This window comes from Piliocolobus tephrosceles, chromosome 5, assembly GCF_002776525.5.
Source record: "Piliocolobus tephrosceles isolate RC106 chromosome 5, ASM277652v3, whole genome shotgun sequence".
Classification (NCBI taxonomy): Eukaryota; Metazoa; Chordata; class Mammalia; order Primates; family Cercopithecidae; genus Piliocolobus; species Piliocolobus tephrosceles.
Genome location: NC_045438.1, coordinates 84928355 through 84946314, shown reverse-complemented (window position 1 = coordinate 84946314; position 17960 = coordinate 84928355). Strand labels below are relative to the sequence as shown.

At 40.0% G+C, this 17960-nt stretch overlaps 1 long non-coding RNA gene across 1 annotated transcript; it reads left to right on the top strand.

Moving 5' to 3' along the window:
• Positions 1 to 9659: 9659 nt before the first annotated feature.
• LOC111538026 lies at positions 9660 to 12296 on the top strand. Its single transcript, XR_002730187.1, has 2 exons — positions 9660 to 10908; positions 11993 to 12296. It is a non-coding gene; the product is annotated as an uncharacterized LOC111538026 (long non-coding RNA).
• The last annotated feature ends 5664 nt before the right edge of the window (positions 12297 to 17960 follow it).

Below are 17960 nucleotides of genomic sequence, written 5' to 3'. Positions count from 1 at the left end.
CTTCAGGCCAAACTGAGGGAGGAAAAGACGAGCGCAGTGCGGGCAGGAAGATAGAAGAAAGAAATAGGAAAGACAAGAGGAAAAAGGGAAATGGGCAAGAAAGAAGGCAGCTGGAGGGCCGCAGAGAGGGCTCACAGGAGAGAGACAAGGGGGGTGGGCAATACTTAGACATACAGCTAGCAGGAAGCTTCCCAAGGTTTCTCATTTGTTCACTTCCCTCTCTGACAGCTTTCTCCCATATTCCATCACTGGCACATTCTCTACCATTTGGAGCTGAATACTGCTTGCTCCTCTACAAAGCAAGGATTTGCAGAATAAAGAGAACCTAAAGGTTGTATTTGATTCACATGGTGATAAGACTCTCAACAGCCTATGAAAGAATAATGATCTTAGGAATTATCTACTTTTGCAAAAGGCTTTCTACATATATAATTTTACTGCAAGGACACTTCACTTTTAAAGTGCCTTCATATCTGTCATCTTATTTGAGCTTCCAGTTACGTAGGATGAACATTCTTATCTTCATTTTACAGAGTAGAAGAGATAAAATGTCTGTAAGGACTTCCTAAGTAAGGGATATCCATCTCCCAAAGGATCATCTGTGGCCATGGTAGAAAGTTGAGGATCTGGCCAGGTGCGGTGGTTCACGCCTATAATCCCAGTACTCTGGGAGGCCGAGGCGGGCGGATCACCTGAGGTCAGGAGTTCAAGACCAGCCTGGCCATGATGAAACTCCATCTCTACTAAAAATACAAAAAATTAGCCAGGCGTGGTGGTGTATGCCTGTAATCCCAGCTACTTGGGAGGCTGACGCAGGAGAATTGCCTGAACTTGGGAGGTGGAGGTGGAGGTGGAGGTTACAGTGAGCCGAGATCACGCCATTGCACTCCAGCCTGGGCAACAAGAGTGAAACTCTGTCTCAAAAAACAAACAGCAACAACAAAAAAAAAAAGAAAGAAAGAAAGAGAGAGAGACAGAAAGAAGGAAGGAAAGAAAGAGAGAGAGAGAAAGAGAAAGAAAGAAAGAAAGAAAGAAAGAAAGAAAGAAAGAAAGAAAGAAAGAAAGAAAGAAAGAGAGGGAAAGAGAAAGAAAGAAAGAAAAAGTTGAGGATCTGAGTGAATCAGATGTCTGGGGAGTGAGTGAAAACCACCTTTACTCTTGATAAAACACCAATAATATTTTTAAATCAGTGATTATATAACCTGTTCCTGTTTTTTTTCTTCAGTGTGGGAAAGAGGTGTGCTATTTAGTTTACTGAAAAGAGTACTGGGCTGAAACAATATCTGAATTTTAATAGTAATAATGTTACTAGTTAACAAAAATAGCTACGTTTACTAAGCACTTATGGCATGCCATACACGGCACTAAACCCCTTACGGTCTTATTTTTTTTCATCTCTACCACAACTGTATGAGGTCAACACTATTTTTTTTTTTTTTTTTTTTTTTTGATAAGTGATGTAGGTAAAGCTAAGTGAGCTGAAGTAATCTGGCCAAGGGCTTCAGTTCAGGCTCTGTATCATTCAGACTGTTTATACCTTTTTGAGCTTCTCACTTCTACATCTGTAAAATAAGACCACTGAGATGATTTGAGAAAAGGATGAAGACATAGCACACGCATCAACACAGGAGAGTCTGTTACACTATGTCAGGGGTCGGCAAACTTTTTCTGTAAAGGACCAGATAGGAAATATTTTAGGCTTGGTGGGCCACACAGTCTTTGTCAAAACTACTCAATTCTGCCATTATAGAGCAAAGGCAGCCTGAGATGATACATACATGAATGAGCATGAGTGTGTTCCAATAAAACTTTATTACAGACTTTGAAATTTGGTTTTCATATAACTTTCACATATCATAAAATACTATTGTTCTTTCAATTTTGTTTAACTATTTAATAATTTTAAAAAATCATCCTTAGCTTGCAAGCCATACAAAAACAGGCAGAGGCTGGTTTGTGGAATGTTGCTCTATTTGGAGATATTACTGATATCTTTGTTGATGATTGGCACATCTAAGTGATCAGGAAGGAAATATTTTTCAAGTGGAACAAACTGTTTTGTCTCTTCTCACCAATGACCACTGACCCTACAATGCTTTATAGTTTTGACGTGTGCCATTATCGAAGAAATTGCTGGAGCCTGTAAGAATCTTTATATTTTAAGGCTAGCTGAGCTGAGGATTCAGTAGAGGGCAAAGACCAAACTGATGCCAAAATCAAGCTCCAGAAAAGAAATTTCTAGGTAAAGCATTGTTGTCTAATAAAGAAATAGTTTATTTTTTTAAATAAAAATAAAAACATCAATCAAGCACTTAATATAAATCAGTGAATAGCCTTTTGAGCTCCTACAAGCATGGGTCTGGGTCTCCACAAGGTAGTCAGGCTCTTGGCACTAGTAGGCAGACAGGTTTGGAGGCAGCGCCAGCAGAAGGGATCCTGAAGGCACTGTCCTCCACTTTGTCTCCACATGCAGTCTTCTCAGTGATCTCCCAGTCACTAGCACCCCAAGAGGCAGTATCTTGAAACAAAAATACATGTACCACCTTTCTCGTCCACACTCACAGGCCCATGTCCACATGTATATGGCATTGTCAGGATGTACTCCTAGCAAGAGCCCTTTCACCTTATTGGCTTCTCTTGAACTCTTAGACATCTGGGTGCAAGGATTCCTTTCATCTCTTGAAACCCTGTCCACAGGAGTTGGTTTGTGGACAGCTGTTACTTGTACCTATTATTGTACATGTAAATATGTTATATAGACTAGTTAGACATTATGGTGTCCATTTGAGGTATATCTTAATGTTTCAGCTGCTATAACAAAATAACATAAACTGAGTAGCTTATAAAGAACAGAAATTTATTTCTTACAGTTCTGGAGAAGTTTAAGATCGAGGCACTAGCAGATTTGGTGTCTTGATGAGGGCCCACTTTCTGATTCATAGATGGCATCTTCTTGCTGTGTCTTCACATGGTGGAAGGGGCAAGGCAGCTCTCTGGGGCCTCTTTTATTTATTTATTTATTTATTTAGAGATGGAGTCTTGCTCTGTCACCCAGGCTGGAGTACAGTGGCATGATCTTGGCTCACTGTGACCTCCATCCCCCAGGTTCAAGCGATTCTCCTGCCTCAGCCTCCCAAGTAGCTGGGACTGCAGGCGCCCACCACCATGCCCAGCTAATTTTTGTATTTTTTAGTAGAGACAGGGTTTCACCATGTTGGCCAGGCTGGTTCTTGAACTCCTGACTTCAAATGATCCTCCCACCTCAGCCTCCCAAAGTGCTGGGATTACAAGCGTGAGCCACTGTGCCTGGCCTAGGGTCTCTTTTATAAGGATACCAATCCCATTCATGAAGGCTCAGCCGTCCTGACCTAATCATCTCCCAAAGGCTCTACTTACTAAAACCATCACCTTGGGGATTGGGTTTCAACATACGCATTTTGGGAAGACGCAAACATTCAGACCATAGCAAGCAGCAAGTCTTAAGAGCAGGTCTCATTCCCGGAGCTAGTAGCTGAAGGGGGAGGCATCTCCCCAAGAAAGTGGTCATCTACAATGCCATCATATGTAGAAGTGCCAGGCCTTGACAAAGGAAACAGAAATTCTCACACCACTGGAAACTTCCACTTCCTCCTGCACCCAGCTCTCTAGGGGCTTAACTGAAGAGAAAGGTGCCAGGTGATTGCTCTTCTGTCATAAACATAAGAATGGAGCCACTGCAGGAAGGAGGGTCAAAAATATTTATTTTGTTCAAGACTTGGAGAGCGAGCCACATCTTGTAACCAGATTGTGGTGCTCTATGTTGTGTACGTGTCCTGTTACCCTGGACTTGACTAAATCCTTTTTCAAATGTTCCAGCCTTGCCTCAGGATGGCTGTGGGTTTGGAAGCAGTGCCCCCATGAGGTCAGTTCTGTGATGGCAGCAGTAACTCATGAACTCACCAAGGGAAAGAGACATCAATAGTTGGGAATATGCAATTCTTCTGTGGACATTCACCCTCCTGTACCAATCCTACAAAATTAGGAGTCATTGTTCTATGGGAGAAGCCCATCTTCCTCATGGTGTATTCACTGCAATTTCTAAATCCCCTTGTAAATAGGTTTTTGTTTTGTTTTGTTTTGTTTTGGGGGGTTGGGGACAGAGTTTGGTTCTTGTTGCCCAGGCTGGAGTGCAGTGGCACGATCTTGGCTCACTGCAACCTCCAACTCCCGGGTTCAGGCGATTCTCCTGCCTCAGCCTCCCGAGTAGCTGGGATTACAGGCATGCACCACCATGCCTGGCTAATTTTGTATTGTTACTAGAGACTGGGTTTCTCCATGTTGGTCAGGCTGGTCTTGAACTCCCGACCTCAGGTGATCCACCCACCTTGGCTTCCCAAAGTGCTGGGATTACAGATGTGAGCCACCGTGCCTGGCCGTAAATAAGCATTCTTACACAGTAGGTGCGAGATGATAGCATATGGGTTAGTCATAGGCTAGAATCTGTGGGACCTTAGGCAAGTTACTTCACCTCTCTGTGCTTCAGCATTCTCATCTGTAAGATATATATATATAATAGTACTTCTCTGTAAAGGTTTATTGTAAGAATTAAATAATATATAAAAATGCTTAGCACAGTGCCTGGCTTATAGTACATGGTTAATACAAGTTCCCTATTATTGCTGTAGTATCTTGCCAAACTTGTTTTTTATCAGCCTGATTAATGGGAGAAAAACTACCTTCTTTCTTGGGTCTTCTGATTTCCTGAAAAATTAGTAAACTGTAGTGAAACTATGAACTTTGGTCCTGAAGATCATAGCACTAGGCTAGGCAATGTGGGAACTTCAAAAGAATTTTAGAACATAGTTCTTGTCCACCAAGTGCTTACAAATCAGTTGGAAATGCAGATGCATGGGTTTAAATTTTGACACTACTGCTTAATAACCTTAAGGACCTTGAGCAAGTTTTTTAAAACCTCTCTAGGCCTCAGTTTCTTATTTTAAAAAATGGGGATTATAAAAGTAATCACCTCATCGAGTTAATATGATAATTAAGTGAGTTAATAGAAGGAAAGTGGTCCAACAGTGCTGACATATGGTAAATGCTAGCTATTGCTACCACCACAAAGCAGTGTATGTATGAGGAAATGCCCACAGGAGTGTGCCTCTGGGATGAAGCACAGCAACAGAGATCCAAGCAGGAGAAGCTGCAACAGGCTGGAGATATGCAGAGTCTTCATGGGGGAGGTAAGACTTAGCTGAATTTGCAGGCTAGGTAAGCTTGAGACAGGCAAAGACACGTTCAGGAAGAAATAGCATTACCAAAAATACGAAGAAAGAAATTGGCAGGGGCATTTGTTACTACAAACTGTCTTACTAATTCCAGCATACCAGGATTCTCTTTGAGACTTGCAATGCATAACAGGTAACTGCTTAATGAATATTTTCCAACTTGTAAAGGACACAGGGCAGTGTGGATTGTTCCTTCCCACCCCCAAAATTATTTTATGTCAGTTTCTTGAATTCTGCAAAATTCTCATCTAAATTATTATGGCTAAGTTTATGCAGTTGTATAATTGGGGGGCGGGGCAATGGGAGAATTTGTAGCTGTAAGATCCTATTTTGACAGTAGGTGGCTCCCTTACATATATGTAAGAAAAGTGGCACTGTGGTCTGTATAGGAAATCATTTCAGTCACTTGAGTAATTGTCACATACTGTATATCATTGAGGCTGAACATGGAGGCAATTCTTCATATTGATTTTTGTATGAAAGATGACATTAATGCAGCAGAAGCAACTTTCTTCCTTCTTAGAACCTATCCTTACCTCTTGAGGATGACAATCTGATTATTATTCTGGGAGTGAAGGTCAGATCCTTGGCAGTACATGTTCCCTCAACTTCTCTCATAGTGGTGGGCGCCTGTAGTCCCAGCTACTCGGGAGGCTGAGGCAGGAGAATGGTGTAAACCCGGGAGGCGGAGCTTGCAGTGAGCTGAGATCTGGCCACTGCACTCCAGCCTGGGCGACAGAGCGAGACTCTGTCTCAAAAAAAAAAAAAAAAAAAAAGATTGGCATTCAGCTTTAACAGTACCTCATTCATACATGCTGTAGACATCACAATCTGGACTTCTAACTACTAGAAAATTATGCTACAACTTTAGTAATGGCATGGATAACCCACCAGGAACCTTTTCATTGTACCATTCCTTGATATTTAGACTCCACAGATGTCAGCTTCATTTCATATCAGAAATAAGTAGTAGCACCTTAGTCTCTTTCTTTCCATCAAGTGGACCCTGCTGAAATTCTACAGCTGGTAATCTCAGTTCCATTCTGGCCAGTTCGACCCGTTGTCCCATACTGTTTCTCCTTATCGATCTGAGGTTTGCTAGAATCCTCTATTCTGGGGTACTGTTGGAGAAAGTCCACAAATGAAGCAAATCTGGGCCACTGCAGATTTCAGTCACACGTGACTAAAGTGTGATCAGATCATAAGAATTATTCTGCAACACTTACATTGATTAAAAAGTTTATAAGTATCAATAAACTATGCTCTCATGTTTGGTATTTCAAGTCATTTTTATTACTAAGTTGCTGACAGGGTAACCTATTTTTTTAAATGCCTAATGCACACATGTATCATTGTCCATCAGAATCAAAGACAGAATGTGTATATAATATTGAAAAATGGAAAAGTGCCTGCTGCACATGGTATTTTCAATTAGCTACTTTTGCAAAGTGTGTACCCCTGGACCATCTGCACTAGAATAATCTGGAATGCTTGTTAAAATGAAAATTTTCGGCTGGGCATGGTAGCTCATGCCTGTAATCCCAGCACTTTGGGAGGCTGAGGTGGGCAGATCACGAAGTCAGGGGATGAGACCATCCTGGCTAAGACGATGAAACCCCGTCTCTACTAAAAATACAAAAAATTAGCCAGGTGTGGTGGCACATGCCTGTAGTCCCAGCTACTTGGGAGGCTGAGGCAGGAGAATCCCTTGAACCCAGGAGGTGGAGGTTTCAGTGAGCCGAGATCGCGCTACTGCACTCCAGCCTGGCGACAAAGCGAGATTCTGTCTCAAAGAAAAAGAATAAAAAGAAAAAGAAAAGAAAAAAAAGAAAGAGCAAGGGATGTCCTTAACCAGAAAAATGATATTTATTTTTTCATTTTCAGCAAACATCATACTTAAAGGGGTAATGCAAGCATTTATTTTAAGCTAGTGGAACTCATACATACTACTGCTACTATTCAAAATTGAACTGGAAGTTTTAATTAGAACAGTAAGAGAGGGAAAAGACATGAAAAGTAAATGTACCGACTGATACTACCTGACTTCAAGGCTTACTAAAAAGCTACAAGACAGTGTGGTATAAGCCAAAGAATAAATGAATAGATCAGTGGAACAGAATAAGGAGTCCAGTAATAGACCCACACAGATATAGTCAATTATTTTGAAAAAGGTGCAAAGGCAATCCAAAGGAGAAACGATAATATTTTCAATAAAAGGGGCTGGCACAGCAGGACATCCGGAAGCAAAAAGAAAAAAAATGTAGACACAAAAATTAACTCAAAATGATAACAGACCTAAATGTAAAACACAAAATTATAAAACCTATAGGATATAACAGAAAAAAAAAACTAGATGACCTTGAATTTGATGGTGACTTTTTAATACAATACCAAAAGCATCATCCATAAAATAAAAAATGGATAGGTTGGGCTTCATGAAAATTGGAAACTTCTGCACTGCAAAATGCCTAATTAAGAGAATGAAAACACAAGCCACAGACTTCAATAACATTTTTGCAAAATACGTATGTGATAAAGGACTGTTACCCAAATCAAACCCTTAAAACTGAACAATATGAAACGAACAACCCAACTTTTAAAATGAGAAAAAATGTCAACAGATATCTCACTAAAGGAGATATATAGATGGCAATTAAGCATATGAAAAGGTGTTCAACATCATATGTCATTAGGGAATTGCAAATTAAAATAACAATAAAATACTACTACACACCTATTAGGATGGCCAAAACAATACACTGAGAACAACAAATGCTGCCAAGGATGTGGATAAACTGAAATTCTTTTTCTCTGCTGCCACGTGGGAATGCAGAACGGTACAGCCACTTGGGAAGCAGTTTGGCAGCTTCTTACAAAACTATACATAGTCTCACCATGTGGTTCAACAAATATATGTGGTTCAACAATTTTACTCCAGTAAAAAGCTCAGTGATTGCCAGGGGTTAGGGGGAAGGGAGGGATGATAGAGCACAGAGGATTTTTATAGCAGTAAAACTATTCTGTATGACACTGTAATGGTGGATACCTGTCATTATACATTTGTCCCAACCCATAAATTCCACAGCCCCAAGAGTGAATCCTAAGCTATGGACTAGGTGATAATGATGGGTTCATCAATTATAACATATGTGCCACTGTGGTACAAGATGTCGATAGCCAGGGAGGTTATGTGTGTGGGGATAGGGATAGATGGGAACTTTGTACTTTCTACTTAGTTCTGCTGTGAACCTAAAATTGCTCTAAAAAATAAAATTTATTAATTTTTTTAAAAGTAGGGACAAAGTCTTCCCTGGAACCTATCACAAGACATGCCTATGACATGCTTTCGGTGTCTACATGTCAAGCCAGCTTTTTTCCACTTAATTAACATCACATATTCATTCAACAATTATTAATAAAATACCTACCGTGTGATAGGCATTGTTCTAGGTACTAGGAATAAAGTAGCAAATGAAGCAGATATTTTAAAACTCAGATATTTCACACCTGGGAATCTGAATAAATTACATGCAATACAAAAAATTCTTATACTCAAATAATTCCAGTGTTATTTATAATAGTGAAAATTTGAAAATATGCTACATAATACTGGGAATACTTCAGTAAATTATGACACATCAACTCAATTGCATATCATACAGCTATTAAAAATACAGTCAATAATAAGATATAAAAATGTCTGCTTGTAATGTTAAGTGTAAAAGAGTAACAGAAGATATGGTAAGAATGTAGATAAGGTACAATAGAATGAGTCATTACATGAATAGGTTAACAATATTAATCCTTTGTTAATGAAACTATTGGTGGTGGATTAGTACTCCCAAATTTTCATAAAGAGTGTGTGTTATTTTTATAATGGAAAATGTCCCAATAAACTATTTCTAAGCCTAGACACTTAATATTTGAATTGACTAGCCAATCTTCATGCTTTTAATATCACAGGTGTGTAGCTAATAATTGCTGAAGCCAGAATTTCCTTCGTGTGCAGTCAGCCACACCTCGCTATACCTGTCAAACCACCTCAGTTATCCACTCCAGTTGTCATGCCTCTCGTGGGTTAGTTGTAAATGGAACACAACTCTAGCATGAGATTGCGATTTAAAAAAGCATATCCAGTATTTTGTTGATCTGACTGAAAATATATTTCTTTTTCAAGGTTTTTACCTGTCAGTGAGGCATTTGAATTGGGATATTCTCTTGTTTCTGAAATCTGATAAAATTTTGACCTTAGAATATTTATTGGTAATATTTATTTATTCCCAAAATTAGTTCTTAGCATATCCTATATGTCAGGCATTAGTATAGAGCTGGGGCTAGAAAAATGAATAAGATTGGGTTCCTGCCCCCAGCCCAGGTTCATACTGTAGTAAAGGGAAACAGACATCAACACTAGATGACATGGAGTGTTAGGGGCGCTCTGGTAGAAGTCTGCAGAGAGTGCAATGGGCGTCCAAATGAGGAAGTAATCACTTGCACAAGAATAGGAAGCCTGGTTGGAAAGGTTTCTCTGAATAGGATGATATTTGATCTGTGTTTTGAAGGGTATAGTTGGCAAGGTAAGTAATCCAATTAAAGGAAGTTGCCTCAGCTAAAGCACCATATGCTCAAAGGTGTGGGTCATTTGAAAGTTTGAGTTCAGATGCAGTAGGGGTAAGGTAAGTATCCAACAGAATTTTCTACAATGATGGTAATGTTCTATATCGTCACGGTCCAATACGGTAGCCACTAGCAACATTTGGCTAGTACAATTGAAGAATTGAATCTTAACTTTAATTTAATTCTAGCTAATTCAAATTTAAATAGCTTCAACAGTTAGTGGCTACCATATTGAACAGTGCAGGTTTAGAGATAAATAGAGGCCAGTTGCAGGAGGGTCTTGCAACGCATTGAGGAGGACTGAGTTTTCTTCTGTAGGGCCTTCTGTGGCCTGCAGAAAGGGCTGTACACAGGCAGTAATATTATCAGCTTTACCTGTGGGAGTGCCCCAGCCTGGAAGCAGATAATACAGTTAGGAGATTCCCATAACCTGCCTGAGTGAGAGCATTAGTAATTAAGGTAGGAAATGGATGTGAAGCTTGCTGAGAAGGGCTGGGCAGGCTTGTGACAGGTCTGAGTGTGAGGGGAGAGGGAGCAGGGGAAATGGGATCAGGTTTGAGCCAGCTATTAAATCAATGCCAATTCATCCCATAAAGAATGCAGAGGGTGGGACAGGTTTGGAGAGTGTAAGGAACATGGTTGTGCTGTCACCAAGCACGCATAGAGAAGCAGGTATAGGCCGAGGTAAACAGCCTAGATGACTCAGCAGGATTGGGGTGCAAGTACACAGCCCCATGTCTTATACAATCATAGCCATGTAGACACAACATAGAGAAGCTCCCCTCCTGGCTCTCAGCCACTAATGTTTGTATAGTGTATAAATGTAACACGGACCCTGTGAAGGGGCTGCTGAATAAAGCCATGTCTCATTTATCTGCTGTCTCTTGAGTGTTCTTCCAGTTCCCTGCCCCACATCCACCCACTGTCCTCAGACCTCAGCTGGGGCTGGACCCCAACCCTAAGTGTTACAGAGGGAAGATGAGGGTTAGAGATCATGATCCTGAAGTGCTGACGAGAAATTCAGGTGAGTTATTACTATCTTTTTTTCTTTATTTCTTTTTCTTTTTTTGAGATGGAGTCTCCCGCTCTGTCTCCTAGGCTGGAGTGCAGTGGCATGATGTTGGCTCACCCCAACCTCCGTCTCCCAGGTTCAAGTGATTCTCCTTCTTCAGCTTCCTGAGTAGCTGGGATTATAGGCATAGACCATCACACCTGGCTAATTTTTGTATTTTTAGTAGAGATGGGGTTTCTGTATGTTGGCCAGGGTGGTCTCGAACTCCTAGCCTCAGGTGATCCACCCACCTAGGCTTCCCAAAGTGCTGGGATTACAGGCATGATCCACTGCACCAGACTGCTTATCACTATCTTTCTACTTGCATTGTGCCAAGAGGAAACTGACAGTTTAGCCCTCCTCAAAACTGAGAGACAATTGAATTAAAATAATCTGATGGCATCTCTGGCATTTATTCAGCCATAAGAAAACAGCTGCTAAAAGTGGAATGCAGCTTTTTTAGAATTTCAGCAAAGGTGGAAGGAGATCCAAAAAATTCCTTCTTAGCTGGGTGTGGTGGCTCATGCCTGTAATGTCAGTGCTTTGGGAGGGCGAGGTGGGGGATCACTTGAGGCCAGGAGTTTGAGACCAGCCTGGGCAATATGGTGAAGCCCTGTCTCTACTGATAATACAAATATTATCCGGGCATGGTGTCCTGTGTCTGTAATCCCAGCTACTTGGGAGGCTGAGATGAGAATCACTGGAACCTGGGAGGTGGAGGTTGCAGTGAGATTGTACCAGTCCACTCCAGCCTGGGCAACAGAGTGAGACTCTCTCAAAAAAATAAAATAAATAAAATAAAATAAATAAATAATAAAAAATAAATTTCTCCTCACAAAATTTAGGACTTATGGACTATAGAGAAAGGCAGTTTTCTTGATGATTGAGAAAATAGTATGACTTTAATAAGGGTTTAGACGGTCCCAAATTAAAATTTGTCCTTGGGATTCATGCCGTAATGCTCCCCATAGTGAGAGGGAATCATAAAGATGAAATTCAAACTGGAGCCCAGTCACCACCCCCCATACCCACCTCCACTACCTGCTCTCCCAAGAAGCCTGCAAGCCTAGAGGTCAGCTCAGTGGCCACCTTCTGAAGCCCAGGGCACCACTGGAAGCTGCCTACTTTGAGGCACAGAGGGAAGAGGAAAAGACTGAGAACAACATCCCTCTTCCTGAGGAATGCATACAAGGGTGCTTGGGGGCAGATTGGGGATACTAAGGCAGGAGAGCCAAAGCTGGAGTCAAAGGGAGCTCTTCTGAAACCTGTAATTTCAATGTCTTTTCCTTTCCCTTCAGAATTGTAATTTCCCTCTGAAATCATTCTAACCTTTTAGTAAAGACATTTAAAGACGTTTAAAATTTCTCCCCCCGCTCCCTTTTTTAACCCACTCACTTCTGTACTCACCTCTTTAACACTAATGGTCAACTGTGACTACTACATCCCAGGCTCTCTTCTTAGGTGTGGGGAACCCAACAAGGTATGTTCCCTGTCTTCAAAGAGCTATGGTCTAGTGGGAGAGACAGACAAGAAAATAGACTTCCATAGAGTATTGAGAGCTTTGTCAGGTGTAAGTAGTGGGGGAATGGAGAAATGGGGAGTTACTGCTTAATAAGTATGAAGTTTCTTTTTGGGGTGGTGAAAATGTTTTGGAACTAGTTAGAGGTAAAAATTTAGGACCCTAAACCCAATATTGCAGGTCAGAGACAGTTTCATAGGAGAGATGGCTTCTGAAGACATGGAGGAGTTAATCAGATGAAGAGGAAAGGGGACATTCAGAGATACATGGAGTAACCTCTAGGCAAAGGTCTGGAGGCCAGATAAAACTGGAAGTTAATTCAACATGGCCAGAGAATGGCAACAGTGCGGTCTGCTGGGAGAGGAGAGGCAGTTGTGAGAGCTGAGGTTGACATAAAGGGCTTTGTATACCATGCCAAGGAGTCTGGACTTACCCAAAGACCACTGAGAAACCTTTATAAGGTGTCGAGCAGGGAATGACATGATCAGATTTCTATTGAAAGATGAGTATAGGCAAATAATTGGGGGAATACAACACTGGAGGCAGGGAGCTCAATTAGTTGATTATTACAGTCATCTAAGCAAGAAAAGACAGTTGCTTTAATGAATGTGGAAGAAGTGGGAATGGAGAAAGCAAGTTGGTTCAAGAGAAGTTAATAAAGACTTAGTCATTAGTTAAGGATTGGTAGATGGTGGGTGAGCAAAAGACAGGGAGATATTCACCTTTAAGAAAAGCTACACAGTGACATTTTCCACATATACAAAATAGATCAGTAGCACATTATCAGAGCTGCTCATGGTGGGCTGCCAATGCATTGCTGATATGCTGTCCTTCACTCTCTAGAGTTGAGAATCATTGCCACACATGCTACAGTAGCAAAGATGTTGATGCTTTCAATCCTGTTTTCCTAATTAGGACCATGTGGTATGCATATGAAGTTGCACCTGGTTTATAATTCTAAGAAAGAAGAACCACTATTGCCCCCACTTTTTATAGAAGCTTGATGATTATAATAGAATTCACTGATTCTTTTTTTTTCATTTTTGTGCTCTTATAATTTTAATTTCTTTTGTAATATATAAAAAATTCCTATGCTTGTTTATCTTCCTTAAATGCCTCAATTACCCTCCCTGATTTAGGTTGTGAAAATCTGATGCTAAGGTCCCTTATTTCTCCACTGACTGATTCATGTGATGGAGAAAGAGATAGAAAATGAAGAATTAAGGCTTTCTTTCATCACTCATCTTACCTTTAAAGATTCTTGGCCAGGTGCTGTGGCCCAGCATTTTGGGAGGCCAAGGTGGGAGGATCATTTGAGCCGAGGAGTTGGAGATCAGCCTGAGCAATGTAGCAAGACTTTGTCTCTACAAAAAAATTTAAAAATTCACCAGGTGTGGTGGTGCATACCTGTAGTCCCAGCTACTCAGGAGGCTGAGGCAGGGGGATCCTTCGAGCCCAGGAGTTCAAGGCTGCAGTGAGCTATGATTCACACCACTGCACTCCAGTCTGGGCAACAAAGAAAGAATCTGTCTCTTAAAAAAGAGAAGAAAAAAGAAAAAGAATCTTGATAATTACAAAGAAAAGTAGATTTTTAAGGGTCAGACAGGACCCTTCAACTCAGGAAGCTATGCTATGTTTATATCAGGAAACGAAACTATCTTCTTTTTTTTCTGCCTTTTTGTATCTGTGCCCATGTAAGTAACATCTGAAAAAGAATCTGCATGGAGAAGATGGTTAAGGAATAATCTTGGGATCCTCCTGACTAAAAGGATATGGGAAAGTACATGGAAATAGCTCATGCTTATCCTAAGAGAAATGGAAATAATGGTGACTTGCATTGTCTTGCTTGTTCCAAAATTTCTTTTTCATTATTGACCTGAAAACTCAACTTCCCTCTCCATTATCAAGCCTTTTTATGGAGAAGGAAAGATAAACTTGAAAAGGAGATTGTCAGCTAATTCTAGGACTCTGACTTTCACAGTTTCAAAATCAATGCACTACATATAATATACAGGTTGTGTTTTTTTTTTACAATAGGAGAACTGTTGTGAAGGGTATGGATAATAATGGAGAAAGACAAGGAAAACAAAGAGAGTAACACAGTATTTTTTTAACTTTTAAGGATTTGTTTTTTTTTTAATTTTTTTATTTATTTATTTTTTTATTATACTTTAAGTTCTAGGGTACATGTGCATAACGTGCAGGTTACATATGTATACATGTGCCATGTTGGTGTGCTGCACCCATCAACTCGTCAGCACCCATCAATTCATCATTTATATCAGGTATAACTCCCCAATGCAATCCCTCCCCCCTCCCCCCTCCCCATGATAGGCCCCAGTGTGTGATGTTCCCCTTCCCGAGTCCAAGTGAGCTCATTGTTCAGTTCCCACCTATGAGTGAGAACATGCGGTGTTTGGTTTTCTCTTCTTGTGATAGTTTGCTAAGAATGATGGTTTCCAGCTGCATCCATGTCCCTACAAAGGACGCAAACTCATCCTTTTTTATGGCTGCATAGTATTCCATGGTGTATATGTGCCACATTTTCTTAATCCAGTCTGTCACTGATGGACATTTGGGTTGATTCCAAGTCTTTGCTATTGTGAATAGTGCCGCAATAAACATACGTGTGCATGTGTCTTTGTAGTAGCATAATTTATAATCCTTTGGGTATATACCCAGTAGTGGGATGGCTGGGTCATATGGTACATCTAGTTCTAGATCCTTGAGGAATCGCCATACTGTTTTCCATAATGGTTGAACTAGTTTACAATCCCACCAACAGTGTAAAAGTGTTCCTATTTCTCCACATCCTCTCCAACACCTGTTGTTTCCTGATTTTTTAATGATTGCCATTCTAACTGGTGTGAGATGGTATCTCATTGTGGTTTTGATTTGCATTTCTCTGATGGCCAGTGATGATGAGCATTTTTTCATGTGTCTGTTGGCTGTATGAATGTCTTCTTTTGAGAAATGTCTGTTCATATCCTTTCCCCACTTTTGGATGGGGTTGTTTGCTTTTTTTTCTTGTATATTTGTTTGAGTTCTTTGTAGATTCTGGAAATGAGCCCTTTGTCAGATGAGTAGATTGCAAAAATTTTCTCCCATTCTGTAGGTTGCCTGTTCACTCTGATGGTAGTTTCTTTTGCTGTGCAGAAGCTCTTTAGTTTAATGAGATCCCATTTGTCAATTTTGGCTTTTGCTGCCGTTGCTTTTGGTGTTTTAGACATGAAGTCCTTGCCCGTGCCTATGTCCTGAATGGTACTACCTAGATTTTCTTCTAGGGTTTTTATGGTATTAGGTCTAACATTTAAGTCTCTAATCCATCTTGAATTAATCTTCGTATAAGGAGTAAGGAAAGGATCCAGTTTCAGCTTTCTACTTATGGCTAGCCAATTTTCCCAGCACCATTTATTAAATAGGGAATCCTTTCCCCATTTCTTGTTTTTCTCAGGTTTGTCAAATATCAGATGGTTGTAGATGTGTGGCATTATTTCTGAAGGCTCCGTTCTGTTCCATTGGTCTATATCTCTGTTTTGGTACCAGTACCATGCTGTTTTGGTTACTGTAGCCTTGTAGTATTTTAGAAATACAGCTCTATTTTAATGCTTAACATCCACAAAGCACAACTAAAAGTAGAGAAGTTCTACATTATTGAGCCTTTATTTTTTATGATAAAACATATACATTGACAAAAGTCAATGTAACACATATGTATTATATATGTATGTATATATACATATACGTATGTATATATACATATGCGTATGTATATATGTATATATGCATATGTGTGTATATATGCATATGTGTATATATGTATATATTCATGTGTGTATATATGTATATATGCATGTGTGTATATATGTATATATGCATATGTATATATACATGTGTGTATATGTATATATGCATATGTATATATACATGTGTATATGTATATATGCATATGTGTATATGTATATATACATATGTGTGTATGTGTATATATGTGTATCTATACAGTTGAAAAAAATTATAAAGTGAATACCCGTATAACTACTGTCTAGATGCAGTTAAAAACTAGAAATGTTTTCTTTTTTTTCCCACCCTGTCTTACAGTGCTGAAAAAATTAAAAATTTTAAACCAAGAGTACACTGCCACTTGCATGAACTTCAGGGAATCTGTGAATTATCTGAGATTATATATAAAATTAGAGGCTCTATGAATTTTTTGGGAAAAAGAGTCTAGAACTTTTCAGAAGCTTAAGAGAGTTTCCCTCATTTTAAGTACTTATTAGAGCAATAAGACTTAAGACGGCTCTGTAACTTAGTAGCTTTGCAGTCTTAGACTAGTTTCTTGCACGCTGAATATTGATTTCTATATCTGTAAAATGAAATAATGATGTTCACTCTCATGAGGCTGTTTTAAGGAACAGATGAGTTTATCTATCTGTGAAATAGCTTCGTAAGCTCCAACGTACTCTTTCAAACGTTAATTATCTATCTTTGTTAGCAATTGAAAAATTTAGTGTAGGTCTTTTCAATATCTAAAGAACTGCTGGCTGGGTCCAGTGGCTCATGCCTGTAATCCCAGCATTTTGGGAGGCCAAGGTGGGCGGATCACTTGAGGTTAGGAGTTCAAGACCAGCCTGGCCAACATGGTGAAACCCTGTCTCCACTAAAAATACAAAAATTAGCTGGGCGTGGTGGCACATGCCTGTAGTCCCAGCTACTCGGGAGGCTGAGGCAAGAGAATCACTTGAACCTACGAGGCGGAGGTTGCAGTGAGCTGAGATTGTGCCACTGCACGCTAACCTGGGTGACAGAGTGAGACTCCATCTCAAAACAAACAAAAAAACAAAACTGGTAAATTGCTTTTGTTGCTCTACATTGGTTTAAATGTATGGTCTAGCATGATAATGCTAGTCTGGCAATACACTAGTTCCGTTCCTGGTCAAGCCAACCATTTATTCTTCAAGATCATGCTTGCTCCTGAGCGGCTGAATAATTTCCAAAGAAAATCACTTAACATGGCAAAATGCTTTCACTTTAAATTCATGATCCTGACACTCAGATACACATTCATTACTTCTCAGTAATTACTGAAAGTTACTGAAATTTTCTAGAAAGCCCACTCTTCTACCCTCCTAGATGAGTATTTCCTATTAGGCTCTCTCCAAGGTTACCCAAGGTTCCACTTCTGACCATGATGGAATAACAAGGGCTGGACTTAACTTCCTGCCACAAACAACTAGAAAACTGGGCAAAATATATAAAACAACTGTTTGCTATTATTGCCCCCAAGTTTCTGCCTGGAGACAGTTTCCAGATCCTGGGCATAGAAAGGTAAACCCAGTGTCTAGGGACTTTATTGAGTTGAGGAGACAGAGATCAGAGTTCACAGATGTGGAAATTGAAGGGCAGAGATTTGGAAAGGATGAAGCTATACAAATAAATAAATAAATACAATTTAAAAACTGGTAAGTCTGAGATTTTGCTAAGTAGTTGGTTGTCCATACAGTCA